Source organism: Columba livia, chromosome 9 (assembly GCF_036013475.1).
Source record: "Columba livia isolate bColLiv1 breed racing homer chromosome 9, bColLiv1.pat.W.v2, whole genome shotgun sequence".
Classification (NCBI taxonomy): Eukaryota; Metazoa; Chordata; class Aves; order Columbiformes; family Columbidae; genus Columba; species Columba livia.
The window spans coordinates 2,960,277-2,980,644 of NC_088610.1; the positions used below are offsets into that span (position 1 = coordinate 2,960,277).

The window sequence follows — 20,368 nt, forward strand, 5'->3', positions numbered from 1 at the left end:
AGCTATCTAGCTTTCTGTCTAAAAGGCTAGCTCCATTTCTTGCCCATGTGATTCACCAAGAGTGCAGGAAGCTACGAGAGATAAAAATGTTGTTAGAGCTGTTAACACTATTTTATTTTGGAATTGATGCACGAGTCTGCCAAGTAGCACAGATGCTTAATACACTCAATTTGTGCAGGGGATTTTAATCTTCAAGAGTACACATCTTTTTACTTTCAGTCACTGTCTCTTCTTATGTGAGAAGGAGAAATATTCAGCAAGGCCAAGGACACTAAACAAACTTAAAGAAGCCTCCAGTCCTTGATTAAGGCAAATAGCTTGACAAGACCACAGAATGTCTGAAGAAATTCAGTGGTTCTTAATGGTAAGTTCTGGGCTGATATTTTAATGGGTTTGGAGTTTTGTTTCTCAAGTATTGATTAATTCTGTTATAATCCAGCATTGTTTTTTTTTCTTGGCTACTAGTTGCTATAGTAAAAATATTTTTCTTTGGGATATTGCTAACATAAAATCAGTGAGTCTATTCTCCAGCTTTATTCCTTTTGTCATCCTTAATGGCCACATTCCCATCCTCTAATAGTGTGGTTTCTATATTTATTGGCTAGCTCATATAATTTCATAAAGTTTTCAGCTTCAGTATTTGGTACATAGTTACAGGTTGGACTGTGCATTCTGCGTAATGAAGGAAGCTGGCTAGTGGGATGTGTGACCTTTGAAAACTTAAAGCCCCTGGCAAGAAATCTCTACTAAAAATTATCTCCAAGCTCTGTAGGTTCATGAGCCCAAGGCGAGACTGATCACAATTAAATGATTGAAAGACAAGGAACAAAATACAGGCACACAGCAATACAGTGTGGGGTTTGAAATGTAGTTTTAAAAAAGTAGCTGTTAAATTGGTTTTATTTGTGAGGTATATTTTATGAATATTGCATTGCTAAAAGACGCTCTCGACTCAGCAGCTCTTTCCATCTCTTCCTCTTTCTTTTGGTTATTTTACTTATGCTCTCCCTCTCTGAAATTTTCCGGTAGCATTTTTGGAAGTGATAAAAGCACTGGGTTGAGATGATGAGCTTTCCTATTTACTCAGTGGCCGTATAATGTGCCAGCCCATTTCGGGTAGGCATTATACGTGTGGACATTCACCGCACTTGATGTGTACTGAGAGTCATGTTCATGGCCTTGGGCGCTCTCATTAAAACAACCTCCTCAGATCTCCCTGGCGATATTGGTTTGCATCTGGGGATTGCTACTATTTATGGGTGTTTGGATTATCATTCTGGGGTTCAAATTTGAAAAGGGAATTGGTACTTCTTGGCAAAAGGCAGTGGGACTGTTTATCAGTGAAAGGTTGATTGAAAAGCTCATCCAAAATCCAGGGAGGTCAGTGGACTGACTGTCAGTGACTGCAGTAGGATTTGGATAAAACCTGTGGTGTGTTTATTGTAACTAAAATGATGATGTGACCTCAAGGATTTTCCTTCCTCCTGTCAGGCTAAATGACATTATATGTTTGGTTCTGTACTGATAATGATGAAAACATTTATTGGATTACATTTGAGTTAATGAAAGTTCTGTAATTAAAACCAAAAACCCTCCTGAGAAAGCATTGTAAGGAACAAAGAGGTGGAACTCCTAGAAACACAAGCGGTGTATTCTTATCCCATTATATTGGACAAGCTTCTCTAAATCAGTGCTTTCAGAGCCAGAGTGCTCTTAATTATAATTTCTTGACTGATTTGTGGTTTGGATCATAGATCTAGATTGACATGACCTACCTGCAGCACTAAAAACCATAATGGAGTGTCTGCTAAACCAGGATCCTTGTGCACGATATCGGTGAATAGCAAAGGAGCCACTGTTAAGATGTTTCATATATTGTGCAAGCTCTAGGGATAAAAGCTATTTAAATATCCCCACGTGATGCAGTGCTTCGCATTCCTGTTTGTTGGTGCATGACCAGGGACCTTGCCTGCTACCCAAGTGCAAATAAATATAGTCATCATCACTATCATCACTGGTTTTCTGCTTAGCTTACCCAGCCCTCAGTTCTGAAATACTCTTGGTCTTAAATGGCTCCTGTAACAAATATGAAAAGTGGCTCTTAAGGCTGCAGATGCAATTCATTTGTAATATTGCTATTTAAGTTGCTCTACTTGTGCTACATTGCACTGTTTCTTTGAAGGAACGAGCTGTTATGGTTGCTTTTATATACACAACTTCAAAAAGCTTGGTGGGAATAATACAGATAAGCTAACACTCCTCATACAAAAAAATGCAAGGTTTATAATAGCACAAGAACATTCATATTTATATTCCCCATTTTACTTGTACATGGTGGATAGAATTGATTTCATGCCGGACTCGGTGCTTTAGCTGCGCTATCTTCACTCTTGCAGGGAGAAAAAGCATTTTAATGTAAGCAGATACTGTTATTCTCTTACAAGGGATTGGTTATATTAGTTTCAATTTAAAAAGAAAAGCAAGTGGAGTGGGAAGTTCAGTGGTGAGACAGAAACCTCTTTGTCTTTCTCTGAATTTTAGGCAAAATCACTGCAGCTGACATGGACCCCGAACACCAGGAGGAAGCCCAGGGAAGGGGAGATGCAGGGATTGAATCCAACTGGGAGGCATCTGGGATACTGGTGGAGAAGGGGATGAGTGATGCAGGCTCCTTGCTCCAGGTGGTAAGAGTGCTTGGCAACAAATGACAAGTAAACCGGTTGCCAGATGAAGCCCTTTGTGTGTAATGTCATTGGCAACAACAAGAAAAAACTGATCGTTTATTTCAGTTGTGAAAGGTACATCATGTTCTGGAGATGATTAAAAATGCATAATAAATACTTACCTGAAGGGGTTTGTAAATGCAGGCCCTAGCAGGAATGCATCAAGGGTCTTTATGCAAAATGATTTTATAATGGCTGAGGAAGAAATTATTTATTAGTTCATCAAACATAAAGAAAGAGTTAATGATAGCATATGTTATAATCTTTATTGTGGCACATAATTAGCATTCTCAGTGCAGTCGCTGAGCACGACTGGTAAGAGTAACGAGTGTGATTTATAATAATATTACAAAACACACTTTTTCCTACCAAAATTAATGAATCCTAGTAGAGAGAAACAGCAAATGCATTTAACCAAGATTTCAGAGTCTGGTCCTGAAATATCAAATTCTGAAGCAGTAACTGTCTCGGAAAGGCTTGTGCTTTTTGCCCCAGGTTGGATGGTGTCTTCTGGGAGCGGTTCATGGGTTTTTTTTCTGCCTCCATCCTTGGTTAGAAGGACCATTCTGGGGACAGAGGTGCAACTTCTCTGAGGGTTGTCTGAGCCTCTCTGGTGTGACTGCGTGAGAGCAGATTCATTAAATCAGGCTTGCATGCCCAGGCTTACCAGGAGTATTTCCAGGGGCTTGGTACTCCAGGACGTGTGATGTTCCACAGCTCATCTCTCCTCTGATGCTGGCTGTCACTAACTTGTTTTGGCTGTGATTTTGCAAGCGTTCAGGTTTTGAAGCAAAAGGGATTTTTGCCCTGTCAGTGAACACTGATTGCTCACTCTGGACAAATAGAAGAATTTCCATTATTATCTGGCAAATGGTGGATGTTAGCGCTGCTGTGTAGTGACACCTCCTTACGGGGCAGAGGGAAGGCTCTGTGCATATGGAGTCCCATCTGCATGGGATAAATCTGATGGAGTGAGGCTTTATGGAGCAACGAAAATATGGAAATGCAGAGGATCATGTTGTGCACATACTTGTGTAAATACTTGGGCACAGAGAAAGACCTATTTGCAGCTTGGGAATTGCAGCTGATCCCAAAGCAGATCACAGGGGAGAGGTAAGAGAGGCCACGTTTTGAATGCAAACACTTTACTGACCTTAAAACACACTTTGAGAACCAGCCCACACCTGCTCTACATGCCATATCCTTTGCATCTATGGTGGTTTTCTGTCCGTGTGCTATAATAACACATTCAAACTAAGTATTCATTGACTGACATCATGGTCAAGTTACGAATGATGTACAACAAATAATGTCTTAGTGCTCATAAAGCAATTTTTAAAAATTTTTTCTTGGGTCAATTGTGATTAAGTCAATAGAAAGTCTCTAAATCTCTATCTGGTGTTCAAATGTAAATTTAAAAAATTACTTATTCTCAAAAAAATGGCAACCTTGCTGTATCTCAGACCTGATAAACTGAAAATCAGAGGGATAAATGGCCGGGATATGCAGTGAACATGTCCTTTGCCTCCAGTTTCATAGAAAGCCATTTGCCACAGTGTGAGCCTCTCTCAGACTGTTGGAAGTCGCATTTCTAGTAACACTCAACATTACTGGAGTATTTGTGTTATTCATAACATACAACACATTTCTGTTCAACTTCCTTATCAGGCTGGTTGTACTTTTAGTGCATCCTTTTTTTCAAATGAAGAAGCCAGGGAAGCCATGGACTTCATGAGACATGAGATGTCCCAAAAGCAAAGATCTGGGCCTTACATGGAAAACTCTCACTGAGCAGGAGATCGAATCTGACCTTTGGATTTGGGCTCTCATCATCTTCTCAAAACATAATTATTCCACTGCAGTTGTATCAAACATTTTTAGGGTTGACCAGTAAAATTTCCTAAGTCCCGCTGCTGGCATCAATTTAAAGCTGTTAGTTGCTTTATAGAAGCCCATCTCCTTTAAAGTCTACAGCATGGAGTTTATGCTAAATAAACATTACATGCTGTTCTAAGTACCATACTACAACTGCCCAGCATGTAATTTGTGTGATTGAAGAACATTTGTGTTTCTCATTGTTGCATGCTTAACTTCTGCCAAGGTGGCTATTTTTACTTCTTTTAGCAGAGTCTAAAATATAGTATTCTGAATAGACGGTACATACCTGGATAAGTAATTAGGGAGTTTGGGTCTTTAAATGCATTATAGTCACTTTCGAAAACAAATGCTTGAGTGCTTCTTTGAACCAGGGCTTATGTCAGTTGATTAGACTTTGCGAATATTCTGAATTGCTTAAAATGCCTCAATGTATTTAGGAGTATAAATATAGCATAATTAAATTATGCAGATTATTAGAAAGTATGGCATATCCTAATATGCTTCCTATCATTAGGGAAAAGGGTCCAAGGTAATTAGAATTCAGAAAGAGTATATACAATTAAAGTTATCTGCTTACAACTCATTAATAATTAGGTTTCAGACACACTACTCATAGCACTTGTTGGTGCTTTTGTTTTCTCTGAAAATAATAATTGAGATAAATATTTTTAAAATGAAGTAGGGTCATATTTGCCTTAGGATTTAAAAGTTAGGACTTGTGATACTCAGCGATGTTTTCTGACTGTTTCTAACCTAAAGCAAAGTTTTTAGGTGTATTTCCGTCCAGCATCTCCATCATTTTGGTAGGTCCATCTTTGCATCCAGCATTTGCTTGCATGGAGGTGTCTTCCTGGGCCAGATGTGGGGCTCAGTTAAACCAAACCAGCTCCAAAAGCTTGTGCTTGAAGAGAAATATCTTTCATCATGAGATGGAGATAACAAAGTCTTTTCCTTCTCCAAAAACACCAGTGAAATTCAGTTTTGGAGACATAAACAAAGATGAGAAAGCTAAAATATAACGACAGATCCAGGTGTGTGGGGCACCTTGTCCCACGACACTGAATTCTGCACCCAGTCCCTCTGGTGTTGGGTTTATGGTCATTGTGTTTATTGCTGTTTGTGTTATTTAATTTGCTGCATTTTGGAAATTATTATCTTTTCAATTATTATTTTTTTAATATCAGTTATGCTCACTGTTAGTACAAGGCAAAAAAACCCCATAAATCGTAATGTAATTAATCTCATCTTCTGGGAGTGTGTGGGGAACTTGAACTGAAGCACTTTACATAAAGACTAATATACCTTTGGAACCTGTATATTCTGTACATCCACATGTATTTTTGGAAAAAATCAGGCATTAGGTCCAGCCTGCACACAGTGGAAAAATTCTCAGTGATTTCAGAACCTTTGAAGGAGAACTTAAGCGAATTTAGGAAGATATTAACTTTGTTTTGGAGATGGATGGGATTAAGAGGTCAAACTGGAAAGTAACAGAGCAGAATATAGCCTGAACCTGACAGACCAATCAGTTGTTTTCATAGATTTTTAAGCAAGAAAGTGCCATTATAAACATCTTTTCTGACCTTCTGTGTATTGCAAGCTAGAAAATTTAATCCATGATTCCTGCATTAGAGGAAACTGCTCTGCTCTATTTTATAAAATGGTTGTCTTGTTTGTTTTCTTGGGCAATATTTTACTTTCTCAGGGTGTACAATACCAGCCATTAGAAAGCCGATTTTGGCTCAGTTTGCTATAGATTTGTTTTAAACATTTTGATATATATTGTATAAATAAAGGCTTCATAAAAGAAAACCTACTGAAAACAGCGTAGTCACTGCACAAATCCATGTCCATCACTGCACAATGTTTGTCTATATTTTATTTCTTTCCAGGTTGCTGAGAGCTCTTTCTGTTTGCCCAGAGCCTGCTCCCACTTGGACCCCTCTTGTGTCTGGTTTTACCATAAATTCAAGATGAAAATCTTCCCTGTAGTGAAGGATTCACCATTATTAGTGAACGAATGCCACAAAATGAAGGCAAAATTCACTTGTAAAAGAGACGCTTTTTCGGAAAGCCACCTCCAGGTCAGGAAACTGGGGGCAGCAGGTTGGCATCCTGGTCACAAGTTACATCAGGGTAAAATATGCATTAGAAATTGCTGAGGAAGATGCTTTGTGGTGAGTATTATATATTCACTTCCATTATAAACACAGAATGTCCTCCCCCACGTTGAGAAAATCCAAATGTTTCTGTACTTACTGGGACATCTTCAGTGGCTGTATTTATCTTCCCCCATTTGACTGAAACAAGAGAGATTCAATCTTGGAGAGGAATTTAGGCAGTCACACTATTTTTATCAATCACAATACATATATTTAAAAGTAAAGAAGTCTGAATTTTCTATGAAGATTTAAATACAAATTGCACACTGTATAATCAGATCTCTTAATGAAGTGCAGTCAAACACAAAAGACAAAGAGTCTCTAACTTAAAAGGCACTGCCCTGCGAACACTTGCTTCCCACAGATTCAAGATTTTGATGATTTTGCTGGTTGTTTACATCGGTACATCCAGATGTTTTGCATGGGGCATGAGTTCGGGATGCAAAACTCCTGTGGCTGGAAGCTGGTGAAGGGTTTGGAGGGGAGGACATATGAGGAGCGGCTAAAGTCTCTTGGTTTGTTCAGCCTGGAGAAGAGGAGACTAAGAGGAGACCTCATTGCAGTTACAGCTTCTTCACAAGCGGAGGAGGAAGGGTAGGCACCGAATTCTTCTCTATAGAGACCAATGACAGAACCCGAGGGAATGGCAGGAAGATGTGCCAGGGTAGGTCTAGGTTTGGACATTAGGAAAAGGTTCTTCACCCAGAGGGTGCTGGACACTGGAACAGGCTCCCCAGTGAGGTGTCACGGCCCCAAGCCTGACAGTGTTCAAGAAGAGACTGGACAACGTCCTCAGACACGGTGTGAACTGTGGGGTGTCCTGTGCAGGGACAGGTGTTGGACTCCATGATTCTTGTGGGTCCCTTCCAATTCAGGACTTTCCATGATTCTATGGTCCCTGTGGAGCATTAGCTGTCGTAGTCCTGCCAACGATCCTCCTGTGTGTCTGGAACCCTGAACAGGACTCAGTGGTGGCATTTTCTGCTGGTTATTTTAACAGCTGCTATATGGTTTCACCTTGTAATTGCATCCTTTAGACTATCTCAATATTACGTTTGTCAGGCCAGCAGCAAGTTAGATAAAAAATGTGTAAAATTTTGTTTGGATAAATGGTGTGCGGTGTGTTGCCGAGGAGTTAAAAAAATTCTCTTCCCATGATAAATCCCTCAGCTTATTTCTTCATTCCATAGCTGCAACAAAGTCCCTTTTTTAAATAATAGTTTTCCTCTGCTATTTTACAGGTATAACAAACTATTGCTTTATTCTTTAACTTCTGTTTCAGATGCTCAGGCTGCTGTAAATCTCTTGCAGTTCTGAAATAACACTGCCCCTTGTGGCACTGACAGCCAGACTGTAACTGCTGTGCTGAAACATGGTGGTTTATGTCATCTGATTTGTGCTGCCCAGGTCCATGGAAACAGGTCTGTGGCATTTTTGCAATCATTGCTTTATCTCTATTATAATAATAAGTAATTTCTGAAAGGTATTGAAGTGGAAAAATAAACAAAGTAAAAAGAAAAATCTCAGATAAATACATTATCAGAAAGACATATTATTGATTTCATTATTAAGCATTAACTATTTTGGATTTTTTAAATAAGCTTTTCAGCCAAAGCAATGTATCTACTTCATTAAAAAAATATGTATTAAAAAAATTGGCAATTACTATTCTGATCCTGTGAGGAAAGACCTGAAGTGCTAGAAAACATGAGTTTGTTTCATTTGGATGAAACCATGGGTAAGAACTTAAAAACCCTAAATTTGCTGTAATTCACTAGTAGTATTTTTCAATCCATGCAGTACCATATAACTCTTTAATGCATATAACAGAAAGTTCTTTTTTCAGGAAAGACATTAAACAGTATATTTACATTCTATCTCGCTTTTTTTCCCCCTTCCTATAAACATAGGAGTACTTCTTATAAGCTACGACATCTTACCTTTTGTGCATAACAGAATTAATTGGCTTGGGAATCCCCAGGCAGCTGTGTTTGCATTGCCAAGATGGGATAATGCACAAATTTACTTGTGTTAAATTACGTCCAGAGGTCACTCAATCCATAGAGTTTTGTGAAAATAAATAAACAAATAAATAAACTACTGGTGCCAAGTGAGAGGATAGGCAGCAGAATCTCACAATATTCCCTTAGAGCACCTAGTACCTTAATGTTTTAGTTTCTATTTTTCAGTAGATTTTTCTCTGGAAGCAGCATTTGCATTATGGAATGGGAACACATCTGAAATAGTGTTTAGAGATTTAAAAGGTGCATTTCTGAGAGTTTGCATTATTTTGAAAGATGTGAGTCATAAATAGAAAAAGTTGATGATGAGGAGCAAATTAATAAAAAACCATAAGATTTGTCCGACTTCCCAAATGTGGATGTATACATTTTGCAGGACAATCATGCTGAGTGCAAAATTCTCTGTGCAAAATTCTTAGAAAATACAAATGCTGAAGAAAACCCACCTTAAAGAAAGTCAGGAACAGTTCAGTGTTTGGGAGAGGTTATATTTTAGCATAAAATCCAGCAAGTGGGAGTGAAAATCATTACCTGAGGCGTACCCAAGGATATTGGATGGCTCAGGAGCTCAAACGCAATCTGTGTACTGGTTTTGCTCCACTGCGTTTTCCAGTCAAAGCACATTGGAAATTCATAGATCTACTGTCCAAACTTTTGGTCTTGCTTGTTGTGGATTTTTTTTGTTGTGGTGGTGGTTTTTTGTTTGTTGCTTTTGTTTGTGTGTGTGGTGTGTTTTGTTTCATTTTTTGTCTGTTTGTTTATTTTTTATTTTATGAAGGAGCTAACCAAGAGATACCAGAGGGAAAAAGAAGAATGGCAACACTTACAGAGCTACTGCAGATGCAGATGTCTGCAGGTTATGAAGGTGGAGGATGTGTCCACGTTTCTTTCAGCTTATTTACTTCTTAAAACTTCTGTATTCACACAAGTTTCATGGGGCAGACTTGTCTTTTAGCACTCCAGTCTGCTCCAACCTTACCTAAGTAACTGGCATTGTCAGTGGCACATTTGCTTATTCTGCTCTGGTGTCCCTCTCTCTTCACATCTCTGCTGCTATTTGCTGAGAGCATTTCTGAAGTGTGACAAACCATCTTTAGACATACTTCAAATGACAATTTTCATTTCTTTTTGGAGAACATAAATAAGAAAGGAACACCAATTCCCCAAACATGAGTGTTCCTCAACTTTGCAGGTTGTAGATCCATAATCTTTCCACAGGAATTAATTATTATTTCATCCTATGAATTGTGGCAAAGAATGTTATGGGATGCTGTCAGGCTGTCAAGGTTGAGAAAAGTTAATTTGTTTACAGAATCACACAGAACCACAGAATGGACTGGGTTGGGAAAGACCTCAGAGATCATCGAGTCCAACCCTTGGTCCAACTCTAGTCCATTTACTAGATCATGGCACTAAGTGCCATGTCCAATCTCAGTTTAAAAGTAACAAGGTGGTTATATTTGTATGCAACTGGTTGGAAAATGTAGCGGTATCTTATGTCCCTGAGCTTGTGCTTCTGACCACAGAGCGTCTTTGTCGTGCTGGGTTGGATGTTTTGATGTGGTGCCTCCAAGCTGGGGCCACGAGGCTGAGCAGGGCATGAATGGCCAAGGTCTTCTCTAATGGCTTTGTGATGGGTGTGAGCACCCACAAACCAGGGCAGAAAATCAGAATTGCAGGTACATTCACAAAGAGGCACTTATGCGTCTGGGGGACCTTGTCTGAAGAAAGTTGGGGAGGCCCTAATGGGCCAGAGAAGCTTGAACTTGGCTCACACAGTGAAGTACTCAAAGAAGGATGAGCTCTGAGTGATTTCTTTCTGGCTTATATTTCCAGGTGAGTTAATAAAAGCTCATTTCAGTTAATCTGCATCCATTGAGTATTGCCTGTGTGTCTGCGGCTGGAATGATGCTATGGTCATGTCTTGGCGATGCTAGCAGAGCTTAAAGCTTCTTGTGTCCACGAATTAGAAGAATCAATCTCTTTGAACACATTTTAAATTGATCTTTGATTGGACCACATGGCTCTTGGATAAGGTACCCTAGTATTAGTCAATTTGACTTGGAAAGATGATGATTCAAATTAAAATTGAAAGATGACCTACATTGAGCAGCTGCAGTCTGCAGAGTGATCTTTTTTTTCCCTTTTATTTTATTAGTCTGCCGCTCAGTTTGCAAAGTCCTTGCTGTGAATACTAATGTCTATGCCCAGGGCTGCGTCCAGAATTGCTAACTCGGGCATTTGCATTAACGATCCACGGCCTGCAATATCGCTCTAATCCTGGCTTCAAATTACTCAGAATCTATAACACAAAATTCTTCCATATCCTCTGCTTTTAAGAACGTATTTACATCTAACATAGTTACACAGAGCTGCCTGTTAGTTTGAAGGATCTGACTTTACTGCTTCATTTGCCTTTTCTGTTTTAATAGTAGTTTGAATTCAGTATGAAGGTCTTGAAAAAGTGTGGTTGACCTCATGGTCCTGCATTCACAAGGGAAGGGGTTGTATCCAGGCACCTGGATGGCAAGGGTGGCTTCTTGGTGACCTCTTAGATGTCAAGGATCTTCTGGTTTTGGTCTCCCTCACATGCAGTTTTATGACCAAACCTCATTTCTAAATTCAGCAGATTTTAGTCAATAATTAAATGTTCATGGCTAAACTATAACTAGCTGCTTTCCCTTGTCCCCTGCCAAGAAAGATCTGTAATGGGAAAACTGTCAAGTCAGGAGACTTAAAGATTTATATCTGAAAGCTCCATTGTGGCAGCTTCTTCAGAGCCATGTTACTGGGGTTGCCTTGTCAGCTACATCAATAATCAATCAAAAATCAATCTGTAATGAAGGGAGATGAGATAATTTTTCCTTTAACAATAGTGACATCTTCTAGTTTTAAATTACATCACATTTTATTCTGAAGGATACCACAAGTCTGATAAACTGGAGGAAACACTTGGATGCACCTGAAAGCTGAAATGCATGATTTTTCTTTGGAAGAACAAACAAAGCAAAATGAAAAGAGAAGAAGCAGGGCAACCACATACTCCTCCCAATGCAACAGTTGGGCAATCATTTGAACACAAACTGGTTTGCTGGGCTCCAGTTGAATGGCCACTGGTGCCACTTGCTAATGCTGGGACCAACCATTCCCCCGGGGAAGCCAACCAGATGGCCGAGCACAACATCAAAGGCAAAGAGATGTTCCTATTTAAAACAACCAAGAATTGTCTTCTTATTTTTTTGTAAATATTAGGAGGGCTGTTTTGGTTTGTTTTGGTTTTTTGTTTTTTGTTTTCTTCAGTACTTGAAGTGACTTAATAACAGATCCAGCCCATTTCTTCTAAATCTCATAGAATATTTCCTCTAATGAGATTTTTGTCCAGCAATTTTCAGTGGAGCTGTGCTGCTTGTTGCAGGTTGTTCCATCTTTGGCTTCCTCTTTTGAATGGTTCAGCTGCATCGGGAAGAAGTAGACAGACTGCTCCGGGATTTAAATGAACAGTCATATGCTAACAATAACGAACAATAAAAGCAAATTGCTGAGATGCCATCAGGCACAAGCTGGAGGTCATTTCCATAAACAACACAGCTTTTTCAAAATAGGAATGCATTTGGTTAACTGATGCTCGTTTCATGGAAGTTTGTGAATGATTCTCAGAAGAAAGCTGCATCCATCAATCTGTTTTCCGTGAGTGGTTAATCTGTTTGTATCCGGAAACAACTGTATTTGTCTTGGTTGTGTAGAGGCCACCACCTTGGTGGGGCATCACTGAGAACGTTGCTGGAGGGGCCATATTCACATTCTCCTTCAGAGAGCCCATTGTTTTCAAACAAATTTGTCCCAAACTCAGTCCCTAGTTCCATTACTGTGAAAAGCGATTTAAAAAGTCAACCTTTAGAAAACCATGATATTAAAATGGCATAGGTTGACTGCCTCCCTCTCTGGTGAACTTTTAGCTGGGCTTGTCTGATAAGTCCTCTCTCCCCCTACCTTGTAGCAAAGCTTCATTCCAAGGTGCTGCTTTGAATTTCCCATCACAAGTGAGCAGCGGAGCACCATCATGTACCCAGCACCCAGAGGTGACAGCTGTTGGCTTCAGGAGCCCTCAGCAGTCACGTGATGGTGAATAAAGATCATTTTTAGATTAAATTAATTTCTTATTGAACATGGTGAATATTCAAAACTATTAGTATTTAAACAGACTATTGCAGGCAGACACTTAACAGTAGGAGTGTGAAAGGTGGCGGTGAGAACAGTCCTGGCTTTCCTGTGCCCACCTTGGAGAGAAAATCGTAGTCAGGGCACCTTGGGAAGTAATAAAAGCAAATTAGTTCAAGAAATTGTTCTGCATAGCGTGCTGTACAATTTTTCCTGCAATAATAAGTCTGTGGCAGGGAAGAAAGACTGAAAATAAAGAGGTTAGTCCTGTGTTTGAGCAGACTGGGGGAAGGGATCCTGCTGTTAGTGGGTGTATGAGAAGAAAAGCTGCTACTTCCCAGCTCAGCGCCTGCTGCTGTTCCCATCCAAAGCACAACTTGTCTTTTCCACATCTCTGCAGCGTCTGGCAGGCAAAGGTTGGTTGACTATACAGGATGGATGCTTGCAAAGGGATTACAGTCTCAATATTAAAAAGGTTAAAAGACTGATAAGGATCACTGCTATCCTGCAGGAAATTTCCTGCCAGCACCTCTCACACAGGGTTTTGTGCTCCATCTGCAACGTTGCATGGCTTCCAAGTTCACATCTCAGCAGGGTCAGTCTGTCTTACAGCAGTACAAGAGAGCGTTTTCCCAGGTGATGTCTTTAAGACTGACATCTGGGAGAGATGCCCATTTGGTGTAAAGCAGCATCCTGCTGAGGACAAGGAACTACTGGAGGGAGTCCAGCAGTGTTCTATGAAGATGATGAAGGGTCTGGAGCATCTTGCTTATGAGGAAAGACTGAGAGAGCTGAGGTTGCTCAGCCTGGAGAAGAGAAGGCTGAGAGGGGATCTCATCAGTGTTTATAAATATCTCCCGGGTGTGTGTCAAGAGGATGGAGCAGACTCTTTTCAGTGGTGCCCAGTGAGGGGCAACGGCACAGACTGAAACACAGGAGGTTCCATCTGAATATGAGGAGAAACTTCTTTGAGGGTGCTAGAGCCCTGGAACAGGCTGCCCAGAGGGGTTGTAGAGTCTCCTTCTCTGAAGATATTCAAACCCTCCTGGCTGTGATCCTGTGTGATCTGCTCAGGTGAACCTTCTTCAGCAGGTGGGTTGGACTTGGATGATCTCCAGAGGTCCCTTCAACCCCAGCCAGCCATTCTGTGATTGAGTGCCGCAAGGCTATGTCTGTGCTAGCTGAGGGCTGAGCTTTGTTTCTATTAAAAAACAATCAGGATCTGTTACAAACTACTTAGAATGCGGTGATAAATGCAAAAGTAAGTATCTACTCCCCTAACCCTTCTTAGCTGTGCATAGTCCCTGCTGACAATGTCTCAAGCTTTTGATGCAACATCTGTGTCCTACAGAACCCTCCATTGCTTCTTGCGTGGTTCCAGCTGTTCTCTGTCATCATTTGAAGGCGGGTAAGAACAGTGATGACAGGAAGGGCCTGTGATGACAAGCAGGACAGAAAGGAGATTGGAAAAGCTCTGGCTGCCATGAGTGGCAATTCACTCTCTTGCCAGAGGAAGGCTGACAGCTTCAGGACTGTGGGCAGCCAACCTGTGGCCAGCTGGGAATTTGTATTAAGCTGCCTGAGCTCACCTAGGATCTAGGAGGGTTTCGGTGTCAGCCGTGGTGTGTATCATCGAGCGCCAAGTGGATTATGGAGTAAGCCTCTTCAGCTGCACACGTTTCTTCCAGTGCATAAGAAATCAAAGTAGAGTGGACTGTGTTTCTTGTTATCTTTCTGCAATATGAGTCTAACAAAGTATTTCCCTTACAAGAGCATCTTTGAGGCTGATGGGGGAACAAAGGGTAAGAATCACAGAATTTTACATTTTCATTAAGGGTGCATTGCATTTGAGCCATGTTGAAATGTGATGTAGTATTTTAATATCTGTAATATTACAGTAATACCTGTGCAATATTCAGCAAGCTGGTTGTGCTTCTCACATAAACCCTGTTTTCTAGCAGTTTTCTACAGCAGCTTTCTGATGTCCGATCTTTCCTTACATGGAAACAGCTTTTCATGGGAGCACTTAGAGTTAATTTCCTGACACTGTGGATTTAGAGCAAACAGGATTTCTTGCCACCAAACTGTCTTAAAGTATATGGAACACTTTTCACAGTCATGCACAGTTTTAAAAAATGCCTTAATTTTAGGAACTGACATTCCTACAGAAAGTGAGGGTCAGTTTTAGAAGCAGTAATTGATGTGCATGAGCATGTGTGAGGTGTTTAAAGGTCAGGAATTTACCTGGATTGTGGGTTGTTCTCCAATTGGATGGTGCCTGCCAGTTTGGCCACAGCTCTTCGAGGCTGCCCGTATTTAGATATGACATGTTGAGATACACGCAAACTTGTACTTTATTCTCTGATTGAACTTAAAGGACTCTTATTTGAAGAAATGTTTAAACAGCATGTTATTAGATAATTGCACACTTCCAAAAATATGTTTTTGTTATTTTTGAGGTAGCCGTAATCACTAAAGAGAAATCAAGAATCAATTTAGTATTTAAAATACAATGAATAGAAGTAGTATTGAGAGGTCTGACTGTTATATCCCCTATGCATCTCTTCAATGGGAGACTTACCCATTAGTGCCCAGATCCAGACACCTCATTATTTTTGTGTTTCACACTCCTTACACAACAGAAAAAATATGTCTGCTGTCTAAATTTTATTAACTTTGTGCCTTGGCTGCAAATGATCAAGACGAGATTCAAATTTTTGCAATGGGACACAAAATGGGGGTGTTCTGCAGGGATTATGAGACATGTTTGTCATGTATGGGAGAGACCTTTTCTGAAAAAAATCTTAATTAGATTTTCAGATCTGAGCACAAATTCTGAGTATCTAGTCAATGAGGTTCAGCCTTGGAAACACAATCCTGGAGCAAGACTGGTGCATCCTTGTCTCCAGACCGCTTTCTAGTTTACCTGTATTTCCAGGAAAGTGGAACTCTTGGGGATATGAATCTGTAGAGATTCTGAATTCATACTGAAACTTGACCTCTCACTTCTAAAGAAAAAACATGTGGAATTCAGCGCTGTTAAGGAAGGAAAGGAAAACACATGACATCCATGGCTCAAAGGGAGAATAAGTGAATGATGGAAGTCACAGCCTGATGAGCTGAACTTCTCCAGATGACTGAGCACAGAATGCCGCAGTGTAATCACTGAAAAGTACCGAGGGTGCTGATTTTCTCCTCCCCCTGTGGAATTTTTAGATGAATATAACTCTATTGTCCTCGCTGAAATAATGCCTTACTCATCAATTTATGGCTGGAAGAGTTTTGTGCTTAGAACTGAGCATCTTCTGATAAAACACTTACAGGAAAAGCCACTCTGCTTTTTATCAAGAAAAGGTATAAATATGCACCTTTTGAATATCTTCAAATGAGCTTATGTTTTGATTTTCCTCAGCAAAACCTCCTTGAGTTGAGAAAACTCACAATTTATTTTTAAAAAAGCATGTAATTTATATTTAAAGACAGCACTTAAATATTTACTGTGAATAAAGATGCGACCTTCACAGTCTATTAAATGAGAAATAATACTGCTGCCATAGCAATAGTATAAGAGGTTACCATTTGGGAAATGAGAAAAATCTCTCTATTTTGGTTCACTTCCAAAAATATTAATAGTTTTCTTCTTTCACAAGTGATTTTACTGTCAAAACATTTGTCACAATAGCATGGCTCAATTCACACGTGCCCTGAAGGAGTATGTCTGCCATTAGCTATATTCTGTGCAAAAGAGTAATCTTACAGGAATATTATTTTCAACAGAGATTTGCTTGCAGCCACCGTTCCGGCTAAGGTTTAACATGGAAAGTTACATAAAGTATTATGTGATAATTATGCGATAATTTTAATCTTAAAAAAATGCAACTGGTCAAAAAGATGATATGGCACCACTCTTCAGGGAAGATTTAACTTCAATTGGTTTTCATTAGATAAGGTGATTATTACCTTTTCATGTATCAAAATTATTATATTTACTTAAAATTGCACATCCAATAATATCCTTAATAAATACTGGTTTTCATTTTTAATGTATTGCAAAAAATCAAGAAGGAGAATAAGAGTGACTCAGGCTTGTCCTTGGTAATAATAAAGAAATGTTACAGCTTTTATGAATTTAATATTTCTAATGATTTAAAAATCTGTTCTTATGTTACTCTGGGAGAGGCCAGATGGCCAACTAATGTGTAGCATGTAAATAAGTCAGCAGTCTCATCTACATACTTATACAAAAGCAAATACAGTCTCTGACAATAATTCTCCAAGCATTTTCAAAAGCCAGCAAAAAGAGTCAGGTTCCCCCAAATGTGTTTAGGGTATTACTTCCAGTCATGTTAGTGGTTTTGAACAGAAGGATCATGGAAAGTCATGTGTTATATGATAGAAGAAATTTGTTATGGGTTTGCTTCAAAAAATTCTTGATGGCTTTTGTGGGCCATACCCTTGGACACCTCGGAAGTCCTGGAGCCACCACAGTGTGGGACACAGAGCAACTGTCTCTGCTGAGGTCTTTCTTTAGTTCTGCATCTATCTCGGTGCTGTTTGGTTCTCTTATATGGAAATCAAACTATGGAAATGGTATGTGGAAAAACAAAACAACAACCAAGGTATCATTTGAGTCCTTACTCCATGAGACCCGGTAGCTCTTGCTTTCCCAGCAGCTTCAGACTGTGGCACGTCAGTTGTACGTCCTCCTGAGATGTACCTATGGCTTTGTTTACTATCAGCAGGGCAAATTAAAAAGTATTTTACATGTATCTGTATAATAGAGAAATATAATCAGCTATTCAATTAACTAGTAATGAGTATTTTAGTATTGGATTTGTATGTTGGCTTGAAGGATTAGATCTATGCTTGACAGTCCTGTGCCATGTCAAGAGTGCAACAAAAGCTCCATGAACTTTATGGTCTTTTTGCTGTAGCATATGTTTATAAATGCTGCCATCAGGAAAGCAGCTTCAGCCTCTGTTAAACCAACTAGGCCAGTAAAGCAGACAAGTTTGTAACTGTCCAGACAGTCCCTGGATAAACTGGCACTGGAATGAGGATTAAGGTATCCCAAAGAGGAGTAAACCCAAGTGATTGTGGCTTTTGCATTCTTAGGATGGCCTAGGGTGTCACAATATACAGTCATTTGCTTCTAAGTTACCAGCTTTAATTTTCTGGTACGAAGAAATGTTGGTGAGTCCCAAGGAGAAGATTGAGTAAAACAAGGTTCCTCTGGAGCAAGAGGGTTCATCTCATAAAGTCGTCCATTATAGCCAGCAGATCACTGGAGATTGTTCTTGATTTGCTCTTGCTAGAGATTTTCCCTCTTTATTAATCTAATGATACAGAGATTTAATTAGACCACATTCTCTAATTTACTTCCCGTACTGTCAGCAACAAAAGGTGCAAGTAGAGCAGATCATAAAATACGTCGTCTTGTGGGGTCATTTCATCAGCTCTGCTCCACAGGGCGTGGAGCAATGTTACAGAAGAGGGACAGCACAGAGGAGAGTGAGGAGAAGGGAATAACAGATATGGTCATCGTCAACTTAGGTCTGCCCCTGATTAAATCAAAAGCAGCTTTAATAGAGTGAGAGAAATTCTAGCCTCTTTTGGAAATACTGTAGAGAGGTCAGGACTTTTAATAATGTGGCCAAATGTCTAAAAGAAGGACCTTAAGTGGCAGTGAAGCTTGATGGCGATGTCTTAGGTGACAGTAATGCTTTATAAAGTTTTTTAGCTCTAGGTCACCACTCCAAATCGTCTAGGTCATTACTGACACAAAGTCGTTATCATCTCATGAATGCCATCAAGTGACACTCAAAATGTTAAGTATCCCATTCTACAATCGATACATGAAAAATCCTTCTGTCAACTTTCTGTATGATCGGTGAATAGCTCATTGTATAGCTCTTCACTCATAACCTCTAATTTTATCACATCTAATAAAAGACGTCACCTGTCAAGGATATGTCGATATCCCATGGCTAACCAGCCATCATCATTTGAAAGCTCATAGCCTGTAGAATAGGCTGAACAATTTATTTGTTTTTTGTCCAATATAACTTTCTTACTGTCATTGTCTTATGTTAACGTTTCCCCTTGGTCTACTGTGGAGGTTATTTGGCACAACAGATGTTTACTCGTAGGGGTAAATAATTAAACTCAAACAATCTTTTTCATCTCTTGGTGTCTTCTGTTGTTATTTGCAGAGGTGGCTTAAGGGAACCAATCTTGTTGACTTTAACAATATATTCTGCCCATCCTATGTTTCAAGTTACAATAATGCTAACACTTAAAATTAATACATGAAAGCCTTATTAATAACATATTTAATGTTCTTATATAATAAAACTTCATTTTCTTTGGTGTTATACTCCTCCAACATACTTCTGGATCCAAGTGTCAACAGCTTCAATCTTCATTAAGAGTGATGGTGCTGGATGTTTCAGTGATGTTCATGGTGGGGATTTCTTCCTTCTCTGGCTTGTGTCCACTTGGGTTCATCTCTATATGTTACTATTTACCTCGAGTCCTTATCCTCTTTACCACTTGCATTGCATCTCAGTTACAGTTTGAAAACTGCATGACAGCTTCTCCATCCTCATGGGACATGAAGGATGATCATTTGTTACCTGGTGGCCAATGGAGTTTGTCAGGGTACATGTGGCCTTCATAAATCGAAGGCAGGTGGAACGTATCTACTGACCAGTGCTGAGGTTTTAAATACCACCGTCGTTGTTGGAAAAGTCTCTACTGAAGCTGTAGTTCTTTTGCGAAGGTGACGCTCCTTTTTGCTCAAGAGGTCACTCTCTGTTGCCTAAAGAAGAAATGGAGAACAAACAGTTGGAAATAATAGTGAGGAAGGAACCAAGGGACTGTCTTTAGGATATAAACAAATTATCTCTTTAAAGTAAGCTTAAAAAACACAGGCAGAACTGAAATGAAAACTAAATATTTTCTTATATAAAAAAGAAAGAGCCTGTGAAGAGGTTTTTGTGTGCGTGTGACCTATACAGATTCTAAAGTAATTTTTAAATGTGATTATACTCTCAAGCCTTACTTTTCCAATTTCCTTCCCTCTTAGTACTATTTCTACAAAGGCTCATGCTGGTGTGACTAGGAGGATTGCTCTTACAGACAACATGCTTTTTCCCATCCGGAGTGCAAGCAAGGCTGAAAAGGGAGAGCTATTAAAAGCCTTGTTCCAAATTCAGGTGGTGAATTCTCTGTCAGCTCTTGGAAAGGAAGGACGTTTGAGGTAAGTGGGTACTTCCCTTGTCATATAGAACAAAACAGTTTTTGAAGGAGAGGTCAAGCTCTGTGTGCAAATCAGTGCTTGGGAAACCATTTATGAGTTTAATTGTGCATGCAAAATATGGTTAATACCAGTGCACTTTGCTAACTGGGTCTCCGGATAACAGTT

The 20,368-nt window shown here is 39.6% G+C and overlaps 1 long non-coding RNA gene across 3 annotated transcripts in view; it reads left to right on the forward strand.

The window, feature by feature from the left end:
* The first annotated feature begins 219 nt into the window (after window positions 1–219).
* The window catches only part of LOC110355367 (uncharacterized), an 85,184-nt gene continuing 65,035 nt past the window's right edge, over window positions 220–20,368 (forward strand). For all 3 annotated transcript variants that reach the window (XR_002407996.2, XR_002408000.2, XR_002407999.2), the window contains exons 1-2: window positions 220–364; window positions 2,542–20,203. This is a non-coding gene — a long non-coding RNA (uncharacterized LOC110355367). The remainder of the gene's footprint in view (window positions 365–2,541; window positions 20,204–20,368) is intronic.